The 12,479-nt window shown below is 44.1% G+C and overlaps 1 protein-coding gene across 2 annotated transcripts in view; it reads left to right on the top strand.

Moving 5' to 3' along the window:
• GNB4 (G protein subunit beta 4) overlaps positions 1–12,479 on the top strand; it is a 130,196-nt gene that overhangs the window by 80,814 nt on the left and 36,903 nt on the right. The window contains exon 1 of one of the 2 annotated variants that reach the window (XM_075861655.1): positions 10,485–10,786. The exons of the other annotated variant lie outside the window; for it this stretch is intronic. The gene's annotated coding sequence lies outside the window, so the exon portion shown is untranslated. Of the gene's footprint in view, positions 1–10,484; positions 10,787–12,479 lie in introns of those variants that run through there. 2 annotated transcript variants of the gene reach the window in all.

Below are 12,479 nucleotides of genomic sequence, written 5' to 3'. Positions count from 1 at the left end.
ACAGTGATATCCGGGGCTTACTCTAGACCCAGAATCCCCGGCCAGACCATTTCCGACGCTCTGGCCATAGATTCTTGTCACTGTCTATATATGGACAGTGACGTCAGGGGCTCCCTCTAGGAACGGAACTCCCAGCCAGAGCGTCGCCAATACTCTGGTCGGGGAATATCGCATTACAAAGCCCCTAACGTCACTGTCCATATATGGACAGTTACTTCAACAGCGTCCCAAAGACAGAGTCCACGGTCAGAGAGCTTGCAATTCTCTGGCCGGGGCTCCATAGTTGAAAGCCTGACATCAGCCTGTCGTCATTGTTCATATGTGGACAGTGACACCAGGGGCTTTCCGTAGCTTAAAGTAGCGCTGGCCCAGGAAGTTCGGGCGACTATACAGTGGGATACATCGGTGCCTTCTGTCTGATCGTATACGTCGGGACTCCTCCTGATGTATTCTTCCTGACAGAAGTAAAAAAAACATGATGTGAATATGCCCTAAGAAAACTTATGGGATCTGTAATTGTTTTCCCAGAAACCAATATAACAGGGAATTTCTTTTTTAGGGAAAATCTGCATGCACACAACTGTTTTGCAGCTCCATACAACCTTTAAGTTGTACGGAGCCTTAATATGGCACCCAAAGAAAGTCTATAGAGCCCCAACTGTACCACCGTATGCCAATATAGTGAAGAATATTTCTATAATATAGTGCCGTACAGCAGCACAGGGAGTTTCTATAGCTCCATGGTACGTAGCCGCAGGGACTCCGATCGTCACTATACAGGCTCTTTGCACATTGCTCAACCAAATGCATGATGCCTTGCCCCGCTTAAAACCTGCCAGTTGATACATATATATTGATATGCAATTCCCAGATTTTTTTAGTATAATCCAATTGCTTTCTCATGTATTCATCTTTCAATTTCTGATCCCAACAGCTTTGTTTTTTTTATCCACTAGCTTCTCTATCTAAATTAAGCGCAGAGATGGTGGTCACCTTGCTGACACATGGGCTGTTGCTATACAACGCTTCCACCCATTGTAAGCACATAGTCTTATAAAAAAAATATGCAAAGAAGAAACACTATTTAGGTAAAGTACACAAGGCATGGGTTGACTTGAATACATAGAAACATTTTTCTCATGGAAACCACATAATTGTGTACATAGCCTGAAAGTGAGCCGTCAAAACGTATTATCAGAGCAGATCAAATGTGTTTAATATTTGGTTCTTTTTTTATTCTCAAAGATTTTTATTTAATTTTTTTTATTTCCCCTGGGGACAAATCCATTGCAGTTATTTTACTTCTTGTTTACTATTTGTGTATATTTATGGAACATAATGCATTACTATAAATCATTACATTTCTACTCATATTTCTGAAGCCAGATTTTTCTAGGTTAGTTCCATACAGTGAACGTGATAATAATTCAAAGCAGATAAAGAGAGGGGACACGTCTTTTGTAATACAACATGTCATTCTGCTGACACCGTTCTCTCCCAGCAAAATTCACTCATCCCATGCCAACCTTGGGTATGAGGACTGAATATGTAACCCTTGTATAGCCAGTAATACAATTCATGCCTAATAAACTTCCAGGCCTTCGGCTTCGTTCACATCTGCGTCGGAGCTCCGTTCATGGGTTCCGTCGGATCTTTCCATCAGGGGAACCCATGAAGGGAATCCAAACTGAAACAAACAGAAACCATAGGTTTTCATTTGCATCACTATTGATTTCAATGGTGATGGATCCGGTGCAAATGGTTTCCGTTTGCCAACGTTTTGATGGAATCAATACTGTAGTGGACTGCACTATTCATTCCATCAAAACGACGCAACCCTTACACAACAGTGACAATCGGAAACCATTTGCACCGGATCCATCACCATTGAAATCAATAGTGATGCAAACGAAAAACCATGGTTTCTGTTTGTTTCAGTTTGGATTCCGTTCATGGGTTCGACGGAACCCATGAACGGAGTCCCGACGCAAATGTGAACGAAGCCTTCATGACGGACACAATTTTGACTACTGTAGGGCATTTGATTCCTATTTATTTTATCATCATTATTATTGTTATACACCTTTTATTTATATTGCACTTGAGCTTTGTATTAGTGCATACAAATGTTTGTTTTTTGTTACAAAATGTTACAATGTTATAAAAACGAATGCAATAGGCTTTTTAGGTCAAACCGAATTGTGCTTTTCTTATACACGCCTTCATGACTGTAGGGCATTCTTCCTTATGCCGGCTCTGATAAGGTTCTGTGGGATCTACACGGTTTTTGTAAAGGTATAGATGTGAAATGCGTTGTGAATGTACAATTTTGTTCATATTTTACTCCGGATTACAGGTTAAATGCTTCATTTTTATCATGGGAGCAGCATATTCTTTCTATCCACGATTGGATTTATAATACTTAATGGGGCATTCTAGTCCATGAACTGGTTAAGTTTCCTTTTTTACTGACGCAGGCTCGTGAATCCCATGGCAACTGTCTGTCATGTGGGCTCAGCCTGTGTTGCAGGGGAAGAAGCTTCCTCTGCTGGGAGTTGCTAGGCTTCAGTGTCAGTAAGTAGCATGGAAAATCTCTTACTGCTCAGATGACCTCTTCTGGTTCGTCCATGTGTTGTATTGTTCGTTTAACATCCTGGAGGGTTGAGGCCTGGCCCCTGTATCTACAATGCTAGCTGCTTTTTTTTTTTTTTTTTTTTTTTTTTTTAAGAACAGGCATCCAAATGTGGCTGACTATGCACACGTGACTGCTCCTTGCAATTTAGCAAAATGGATATGAGCATATTGCAGAGGAGGGGTTCCGACGAAACGTAACTATCCAAAAATGATGCGGTTAGTGGCAAAATATATTCGCATCTATGCATCATTGTTCTCGTCAGTACTCGTGTGAAGCGTGTTGCTATGTGAAAAGACAAATTAACCCTTCACGTACACTTGCAATGCCCAATTTAATCTGAAATCTAATGCTGGATTGCAATACTACAGAGCTTTTTTTTTTTGCATTGTGTTTATTATGGTTTTGGGATCTATAGACTGTGCATTCACAAAGCTTTTATAGTTGTCTTAGACCTGTCCAGCTTCTAGTTGACCATGACCTGCATATCATATGAATACTTATCGAATACTATGTAGATAGTGACAATTAAATATTGTATTTTCTTGTGGTTACGGACCATCCAGCGTTCTGTATACATGTTAGTATGATTGTAAATAAGAATCTGTCAATGAGTCGATCCTCACATGAAGCAATGCTCCCTATTGCACAAACTATGTAAGGCTCCACAGGATTTAATAATCCTTACTGCCCAAGATATGTGTGACCCTAAAAGTATCAATGTTCCCTATTGCACATTAGATGTGTGCCCTACAGGAATCAATGATCTTTATTGCACAAGTTACGTGATGCCTCACAGGAAAAAATGATCCCAATACAAACTCAAAATGGATTTATCTTGCACCCATTCCATAACACCATAATAATGCTCCTCAAACACATTGGCAGGCACAATTAATAGATTAAGAGTGCTGTCCCCTTCTTCTTGATAACTTTCATACCATCCAACATTTTTAATTGGGAATGGCACAACCAACTAACACCACATCTTGCCTCACGTGATATACTGCATATAGTACTAGTACAGCAGTGTATGTACATTGATCAGCCATGACATTAAAGGGATTTTCCCACAATGGACATTATGACATATCCACCGTTCTACCTCTTTGTGTTCCGGCTGATTTATGACCATGAAGGGGAAAACAGCGTAGCTCGCTGAGTTACGCTGTTTCTGTAAGGCCCATAGAACTGCACGGTAGTTACAGAAACAGTGTAGCTCGCATACTACGCTGCTTCCATAACTGCCATTCACTACTATGGGAGTTACGGAAACAGCGTAGCTCAGCGAGTTACGCTTTTTCCGTAACTCTCCGACCATGTAATCAGGAAGTGGCCGAGAGTCCGCATGAGCACAAAAAGCTAGAACGGAATTTAGGTGGCCCCGTTCTAGAGATAGGTGCAGGTCCCAGAGGTGGGACTCACATCTATCTTACATTTATGACATATACTGTGGATATGTCATAAATGTCCCTCGTGGGAAAACCCCTTTAAACCACTGATGGGTGAAGTAAATTACATTATCTCAATACAATGGCACCTGACAAGGGGTGGGATATATATCAGGCAGCAAGTGATCAGTCAGTTCGTAAAGTTAATGTGTTGGAAGCAGGAAAAATTAGCAAAGCGTAAGAATCTGAGCAACGTTGTCAAGGGCCAAATTGTGATGGGGAGCAAAGGCTAGCCTGACTGGTCCGATCCCACAGAAGACCTACTGTAGCCCAAATTTCTTAAAAATTGAATTCTGGCTATGATAAAAAGGAGTCAGAACAAAGTGCATCGCAGCCTGCTACATTTTGGGCTGCGTAGTTGCCGACCATTGTGAATGCCCATGCTGATCCCTGTCCACCTCCAAAAGCATCTACAATAAGCACGTGGGCCTCAGAACTGGACATGGAGCAATGGAAGGAAATGGCCTGGTCTGTTCACGTTTTCTTTTACATCATGTGGATAGCCAAAAGCGTGTGCATCGCTTACCTGGCAAAGAGATGGCACCAGGATGTACTACGGGAAGAAGGCAAGCCGGCAGAGGCAGTGTGATACTCTGTTGGGAAACCTTGTGTCCTGGCATTCAGGTGGATGTTAGTTTGACATGTATCACCTACATAAACATTGTTGCGGACCAAGTTCCCCTCTGCATGGCAACGGTATTTCCTAATGACAGTGGCAGGAAACGCGCCCTGCCACACTGCAAAAAATTGTCATGTTCCTCAAATCATTCCTGATCAAGGAGTTTAAAGTGTTGACTTGGCCTTCAAATTCCCCAAATCTCAATCCAATTGAACATCTGTGGGATGTGCTGGAACAACAAGTCCGAACCATGGAGGCCCCACCTTTCAACTTACAAAACTTAAAGGATCTGCTGCTAACGTCTTGGTGCCAGATACCACAGGGCACCTTCAGAGGTCTTGTGGAGTCCATTCCTTGACTGGTAAGAGCTGTTTTGGCGGCCTTTAAATTCAATGGGGAGTTAAAACCCGCAACAAATAGCAACATTGCAAATCAGAAAAAGACAACTTTTTTTAGTTTACATTTAATTAAAAAGTCTATACTTACCCCCCGGGCATTGCTATAGCGACATGTCCCTCTGGCCTCCTGTGATGACTCTGCAGCCCATGTGACTGCTGCAGCCTGTGATTGGTTGCAGATGTCACATGAGATATAACGTCATCCCAGGAGGCCGGCCTGCATGGCGAACAGAGGGATGCGTTGCTATGGTAACGTTTGGGGGCTTAGACTTTTTAATTAAATTAAAACAAAAAAAAAGTGTTTTTTTTATTCTAATTTGCTATTAGTTGCGGGTTTTACCTCCCAATTGAATTTAATGGCGAAAATCTGCAACAAAAGTGCGATTCCGCAGCATAAATGGACAAGCTGCGTATTAAAAACTGCACAGCAGGTTAATTTATTAACGTTTTCTCAGCTGATTTTCTCTGCTGCATGTGGAGGAGATTTGTTCCAATCTTATCCTCTTTGCTGCTATCGTAATACGCTGCAGATTTTCTGCAATGAAATTCAATGCTGAAAATCTGCAGATAATCCCACAGGTGTGAACATACTCTAAAGGTGTCTGTTTGTGTTCACATGGCATTTTGCCATGATTGCGGTGTGGTTTTGCGGCATTTTGCGGAAAAAAACGAGACATGTGAACACAGCCTAAGTTTATGTTCACACAATGCCGAAAATTTGCGCTGCAGATAAGGCTGCGTTGGAGGCTCTGCTAGGAGTCTGTCTCCATTGCAGATTCCTCCAAAAATCCTGGACAAAATAGCGCAGCATGCAACGTTATTTTGTCCTGTAAATTGAGGGAAATGGAAATGACAGAAACCTAACCGATTCATACTTACGTAGCCATGGTGACGCGTACCTCCACCGTCTTGCATGCCGGCCTCCTGGGATGATGATTCATCCCATGTGACCGCTGCAGCCTGTGATTGGCTGCAGCAGTCACACGAAGAAACACAGAATTCTAGGTAAGTATAACTTGTTTCTTTTCTGAATTGTGTTTTTGCGGCGGAATTGCTGCTTTTCCACCACAAAAAAAAATGGAACTTAAGCTATTTTTTGCGAGTTTTACCTCCCCATTGAATTCAATAGGGAAAACTCGCAACAAATAAGCCGCATTTACGCTAATACACTTGACATGGTGCGGATAAAAAATACCGCTCCGCAGGTCAATTTCTGAGCGTTTTTTCCGCTCAGCAATTATGCAGCGTGTGGATTAGATTTGTTCAAATCTCATCCACTTTGCTGCTGCTGTATTAAGCTGCGAATCTTCCGAAATAAATTCCGTTTTCGAAAATCCACAGTATTTACGCCACAAGTCAATGTGACGGATACAGCAATTCCATTTGTGGCGGAACAGAAAAACGGAAATAACGACGCATATGTGAACATAGCCCAAGGCTATGTTGCAGATTTTACCTTTGATTTCACTGCAGATATTGCAGGAGATTTCACCCTCTGCATGGAAAATAGTGAAATCTCAAGCAGTCCATCAAATCCATGCTGAATTTTTCCATAGTGTGTAAATGAGATTTTGTGAAACCCTATTCACTAGTAGGGTAGGTGCACACGTAGCAGAAAAATGTAACGTGCAGAATTTGCTGTTAATTTCACTGCAAAGCGGTAATAATCCGCAAGAGAAGTTGACCTGCTGCAGATTTTAAAATTCACACCGCAGGTCAATTTACTCTTGGGAAAAATTCTGTAGCATGCAGGTGAGATTTGTTGCTAGTACTGCAATCCACTGCGGATTTTAATCCACATACTTGGACGCAGCATTTTCCGTTCGTGTTTAGCCGTATTGTACTGTAAAAGTCAGCTACAAACATGCCATGTGTGAACATGGCCATAAAGAAAAAAAACTTACTTTCTAATGCATAAATCTCTGCAAGTGCCGAGCTTCCAAATCAGCACCAGAATGAGTTTATGAAGCTGCATAGCAAATGTCCTGGCTGCCATGTGTGATCTTGCTGGATCCCTACACCCTTTTGTAGACCATCAGGGTCGGAACTTCAGCTCCCTGAAGATGGTCACCAGGGCTGGATCAAGGAGTACTAAGCAAATACAACTTAAGGCGAAATTCACACGAACGTGTGTGCGTTTTGCGCCCGCAAACAATGCAGCGTTTTGCGCACGTTGCAGTTCCGTGTGTCATAAGTGTTTGGTGTGCGGCTGCGTGATTTTCGCGCATATTCCATCCTTATGACACGCGGTTTTGATGCTTAGAAACTGCAATGAATGTGGTGCTTTTTTTCCCCCTTCATTTATTTAACAACTGTAGCGCGAATCACACGTGGCACACGGAAGTGTGTCCGTGTGCCGTGTGCGGTTTTCACGCACCCATTGACTTCAATGGGTGCGTGATGCGCGAAAACCGCTCAAGTATAGGACATGTCGTGAGTTTCACGCAGCGGACACACGCTTCGTGAAAATCACGGACTGTCTGAACGGCCCCATTGACTAACATAGGTCCGTGCGACGCGCATGATTTTCACGCGTATCACGGACGTGAAACACGTCCGTGTTGTTAATTCCTTATGGTGGGATGTAGACCAATGGTCAGTGGTGTTTTGTTTTTTTTTTTCAAACTGCAGCATGCTGTAGATATGCCGTTTTTTTTTTCCCATCGGCTTTTCTACTTTATTTCAAAAGTGCCAGGAAAAACGTATGTACAATATGACACTAGATAAAAAAACCTTACATGTGTTTTAAAATGCTGAAAAAGGCGGCCTTAGCCTATGTTTCGATTACTGACGTACATGCTAAACGTGTCTATAGGGTAACATTAGCCCAATGGAGGCCAAAAGAGTGTCCATTTGGCCTCTGTCTGGCTGGTATACGTCTGTATTCTTAAAGAAACAACAGCCAGTATGGAATAGCTTAGTGGACTATTCTTTCCATACAGTGGTATCTAGTAAAAAAGGTTTACATTAAACATATACGGTACATTTTTTACAATGGAACCCTATGGGTGACGCATGCCACTGCATTGCATCCGCCAGAGGAATCCTCTTAACATATACGTCGGGAACCCGTGATGTAACTGCCAAAATATAGACCGTTATCACTGGATCTTCTCCGGGCAGAGATAGGTGGGGAGCTATATTTTGGCAAACCAAAATCCAGCATGTATGGTTGTACAGTGTGGCATCGATCATTGCTGTCATGGAAAGGCCTCCTAGTGAAGTAAATGTGACCATGTGTGATTCCCCCCTCCTATGATGGAGCATCCCTATTTTCTTGTCCCCTCCTGAGCCCCACCACCCTGTTTCCCCTTCTGTCCCCTTCTGTCCCCTCCTGTCCCCTCCTATATCTGCTCTTGTGAACCTAACCTGGTGTAGACCTTTTGAAGTTCTGACATCGGTAGCTAGAGGGCGGCAAGACAGAGTCGTGAGAAGATCAGATCCAAGTCTTGAGAGAATTGTGGCTGTGCAGTTCGCTGCTGACGGGACACGTGTAGAGTTGGTGGTCGGGCCCTGCGTCTGGAGGGTTGGAGGATGAAGAAGGGAGAGGCCCAGAAGAGAAGGAAAGCGCTGGGGGCGGGGGGTAAAGACCTGGGAGGGAGCGCTGAGGTTGGATAGTCCCAGCGCCGAGGCAGCCTGCTGCCAGTCACATAGCTGCTTTATTACCAGTTCAGTCAATGTATGTGGCAGCGTTGCTATAAAGAAAGACAGGGGGTTGTATAGGTGACGTATCCCACTGTATGCTTATACAGTCGGATAAGTCGAAGCCTCCCATGGGAGGCATATGTCGGGATTTTTAAAACTTAATGTGATCAGAGCCTTAGGCCCCATGCACACATGGACGTGATTACAGGCACGGCCGGCCACTGAAAGCCACCTGCATTTGCGGGCCGTGCTCTCAAATAAAGTATGGGAGCACGGTCCGTAAAAACCAAAAAAAAAGGACATGTCCTATTTTTTGCAGAGCCTTTCTACGGCATAAATATACACGGTAGGTGTCCGTGGCCAATAGAAGTGATTGGGTCCGTAATTACGGACGAATTCTACGGCTGTGTGCATGGGGCCTCACTCTGCATGTGGGAGATGGGTAACTGACATGGAATCAGAAAGGTAAGGCCTCACGCCCACTTCAGTTAGGTTCTTCACATTCATTTCTATGGGGCCATGCACACTTCCGTTGTTTTAACGGTTCCGTGCGTCCGTTCCGTCAAAAGTAGAACATGTCCTACTTCTGTCGGTTGTTCAGTGTCCATGGAAGCGTATGGGTCCGTCAAAACAACGGACGGCACACGGAAGGCAGCAGTGTGCCATCCGTTTATTACAGATCTGTTGCCAGACACGGATCCGTTTTTAAACGGTGAAGGATGTGTGCACGAGGCCTAACCCTGAGGCAGACACAATGCACACCTAGGCCTCAAGCACATGGCTGTGTTAGGTCCCTGCTTTGTACAGAGGTGTAGGTGGACTCCCGTAGGGGTGCACAGGGCCTTGACTGCACCTCTGTATGCCTCTAGGACCAGATCAGCAGAACGAAGAGGCGGCAGCACTCACTAGAGCGCTGTAACCACTTCACTGCAGTACCCGGCACAGCAACGTCCATACTAACGTGACGGATACTGCAGTGAAGGGGCCACGGTGCTCTAAGGCTAGGCCAACTATCTAAAACACGACTTGGGGAACGTCTGTTAGTGTATCCCCCTTCGCTGACCAGTGTGATTACAAACCAATAATCGGAAACCTTATGGTATGTAAGCAAATTGTTATGTTTGCAACTGGCTTTGCTTTTAATTTGAATTACAAACTGCATGTTTTGTATCTATATACAGTAAAACCTCTTTGAGACCACCACCCAAAATGGCATTAAAAAGTGGTCTTCTAGGGGGCGGTCTTCTCCAAGAAGATGGGCAGTATGCATACTATATGGCGGAACAGAAAATCTGTCACTGGAAATCTGGTCAGGATACAGGGGTGGTCTTTTGGAGAGGCTTCATTGTGTGTATATATATATATATATATATATATATATATATATATATATATATATATATATATATATATATATATAGCTATATACATAGATATATATATAGCTATCTACATCCTGTATATTATGCACACATATGTATGTATGTATATATATATATATATATATATATATATATATATATAGGTTAAGATCTATATTTATAACACGCATGTATTTCATCTTCTCGCTGTCATAAATACTCATATTGAGGAAAATATTTCTGACACCGCAACGCAATATGATTACGAGGAAGCATTTAGAACTGTCATTTCCCCTCCTCTGTGCGACACTTGGTAGCGTCCGTGCTCTTGTCCGGGTCATACCATTTGTTTTTAGGGGGGATTGATGACAAGCCTGGCTCTCGCGTCGTCTGACTAGGCGCGGTATAACAAGTCTACAGTGAAGAGATAGTACGCTTCTTACCTACTGCGACAGGACGGGCATGTATCTGAGCCGAGCTCTCTGCTGTGCTACAAGATTTGTGCGGGTTTACTAAGTGACACCCCCTTTCTCCGTTGTGTGTGGATCGGGCCTGGGTGTGGCGGATCTCGGGGCCGTGTGATACAGGCTGTAGGAGGCTGCTCCTTCTAACGGGATCCCGGGCTAAAGAGGCGGCGGGGAGCCAGGATCACCGAGGCGAAGGCCGCGGGCCAGGAACAGGTAATGTGAAGAAGGATGTCTGATCCTCCAGATCTAATATAGTGTTAATCCGCACTCCCGATCCCATCTCCTCCATCATCCTGAGCCGCCACCACCACCACCATCATCCTCCTCCTCCTCTTTCTCCTCCATTTGTGTGTTCTTCCCTGCTGTGACACCATTATCTCACCGTCCTCACCCCGTTGCAATGATTTCCTCCACACCCCCGCTGTCATCCTCAGCTCCTTGTCTGCCACCATCATTATCCTCCTCATCATTCCTCATTATCTGACTTCCTCATTCTTCTCCCTTCCTGGCACTTTCCATCGTATCCGCTTAATTATTTATTTTTGTCTTTTCTCTTGGACCATCTTCCATCACCAAACCCACCCCCGCCCCCCAAATTGAATTGAGTCTGTAGATGCTCCCCTATAAATAGCAATCCCCTAATATAGTCTTCCCCTGGATTGCTGGGAGTGCTCTGATCATGTCATGCAGGGTTGCGGGCGTTCCTGGTACACCGCTGTCGCCTCCCTGACCTTCCAGTGGATGCAGGCTGTTTTATGACAGTCTGTTGTCAGCTGATGGAACTGCAGCTTGCCTGTGTTCTATGGTGTGGCTTTTAATGTAAAATGGAGAGAGGTATTCGCCAAGATAGATGTCAGTGGGGTATTTTAAATCGCCTACGCCATAAGTTGCCATTAGTGTCTATCGAGACGTGCGTTTCATACGCCTTTCCGAAGACAGAAAATGAAATGTACGCCTGTTTTGCGCAGGAGTAGATTTGCACTAAATATGCGCTATTTTATATCTATAGAAATGAGAAACATTCAAAAAAAAAATCTGGCCCCGCCCCCTTATGGTTAAAGAGGGCCTGTCATGGGTTTTTGCTTTTTAAACCACATACCTCCCCTTAATCCCGGCATCCTCCCGATTCCAGTGCTGTCGTCCCGCTACAGCTCTTACTCCCTTTGGCGCCTAATATGCTAATTGAGTCGGGGTACAGAGAGGAGGAGACCTCATCTCTCCTCAGTAGGCGTTGCCTTGTGCATCACTGTGATGCTGACCAATCAGAGCGGACAGCCTCCCAGCGATGTAGAAGACCTGCAGTAAATCTCGTAAAATCAGCAGGTCTTCTACATCTCTGTGAGGCTGTCCGCTCTGATTGGTCAGCGTATATATACTATTTCTCCCATAGGCATACGTGGTAGTTTTCCACAGCGTATTTTTACGCTTCGGAACTACAATTTAAGTATGCCACGTGTGAACGCACCCTTACAGTCAACGTCAATTATTGGGATCTGTTATACCTTGTGTCAAAAATGAATGCATAATGGTGGTTTTACACGGGCAAATATTCGCTTGTGTTTATTCACCTTTAACAAGCGCCAGTCAAGACTACATCTTGTCCATCAGCACTTGTTAGCGCCATTCAAATGGAGCAATGATCGGGAGTATGGAGACAAACAAGCATTACTATGATCGATCCTCCCCATACATTTGCATCTTGTTGGCAGCACAACCCATTTACACGCCAAGATGTGATGCCAACTGGGGACCGTTTTTTATTCCCCGTAGAAGATCTGATAAGCCGATGAACGAGCGTTTGCATTGTAGCTGCCCTGTTTACACCAGATTATTGGCTGTGTAAAAGGGACTTTAGTTTTGACGCCAGTGTGAATAGAGGCATTGGGATTAGTTGGCTGGCAACGGT

This window comes from Rhinoderma darwinii, chromosome 4 (assembly GCF_050947455.1).
Source record: "Rhinoderma darwinii isolate aRhiDar2 chromosome 4, aRhiDar2.hap1, whole genome shotgun sequence".
Classification (NCBI taxonomy): domain Eukaryota; kingdom Metazoa; phylum Chordata; class Amphibia; order Anura; family Rhinodermatidae; genus Rhinoderma; species Rhinoderma darwinii.
The sequence above is the reverse complement of the archived record's forward strand: the minus strand, read 5'-3'. Positions and strand labels throughout refer to the sequence as shown.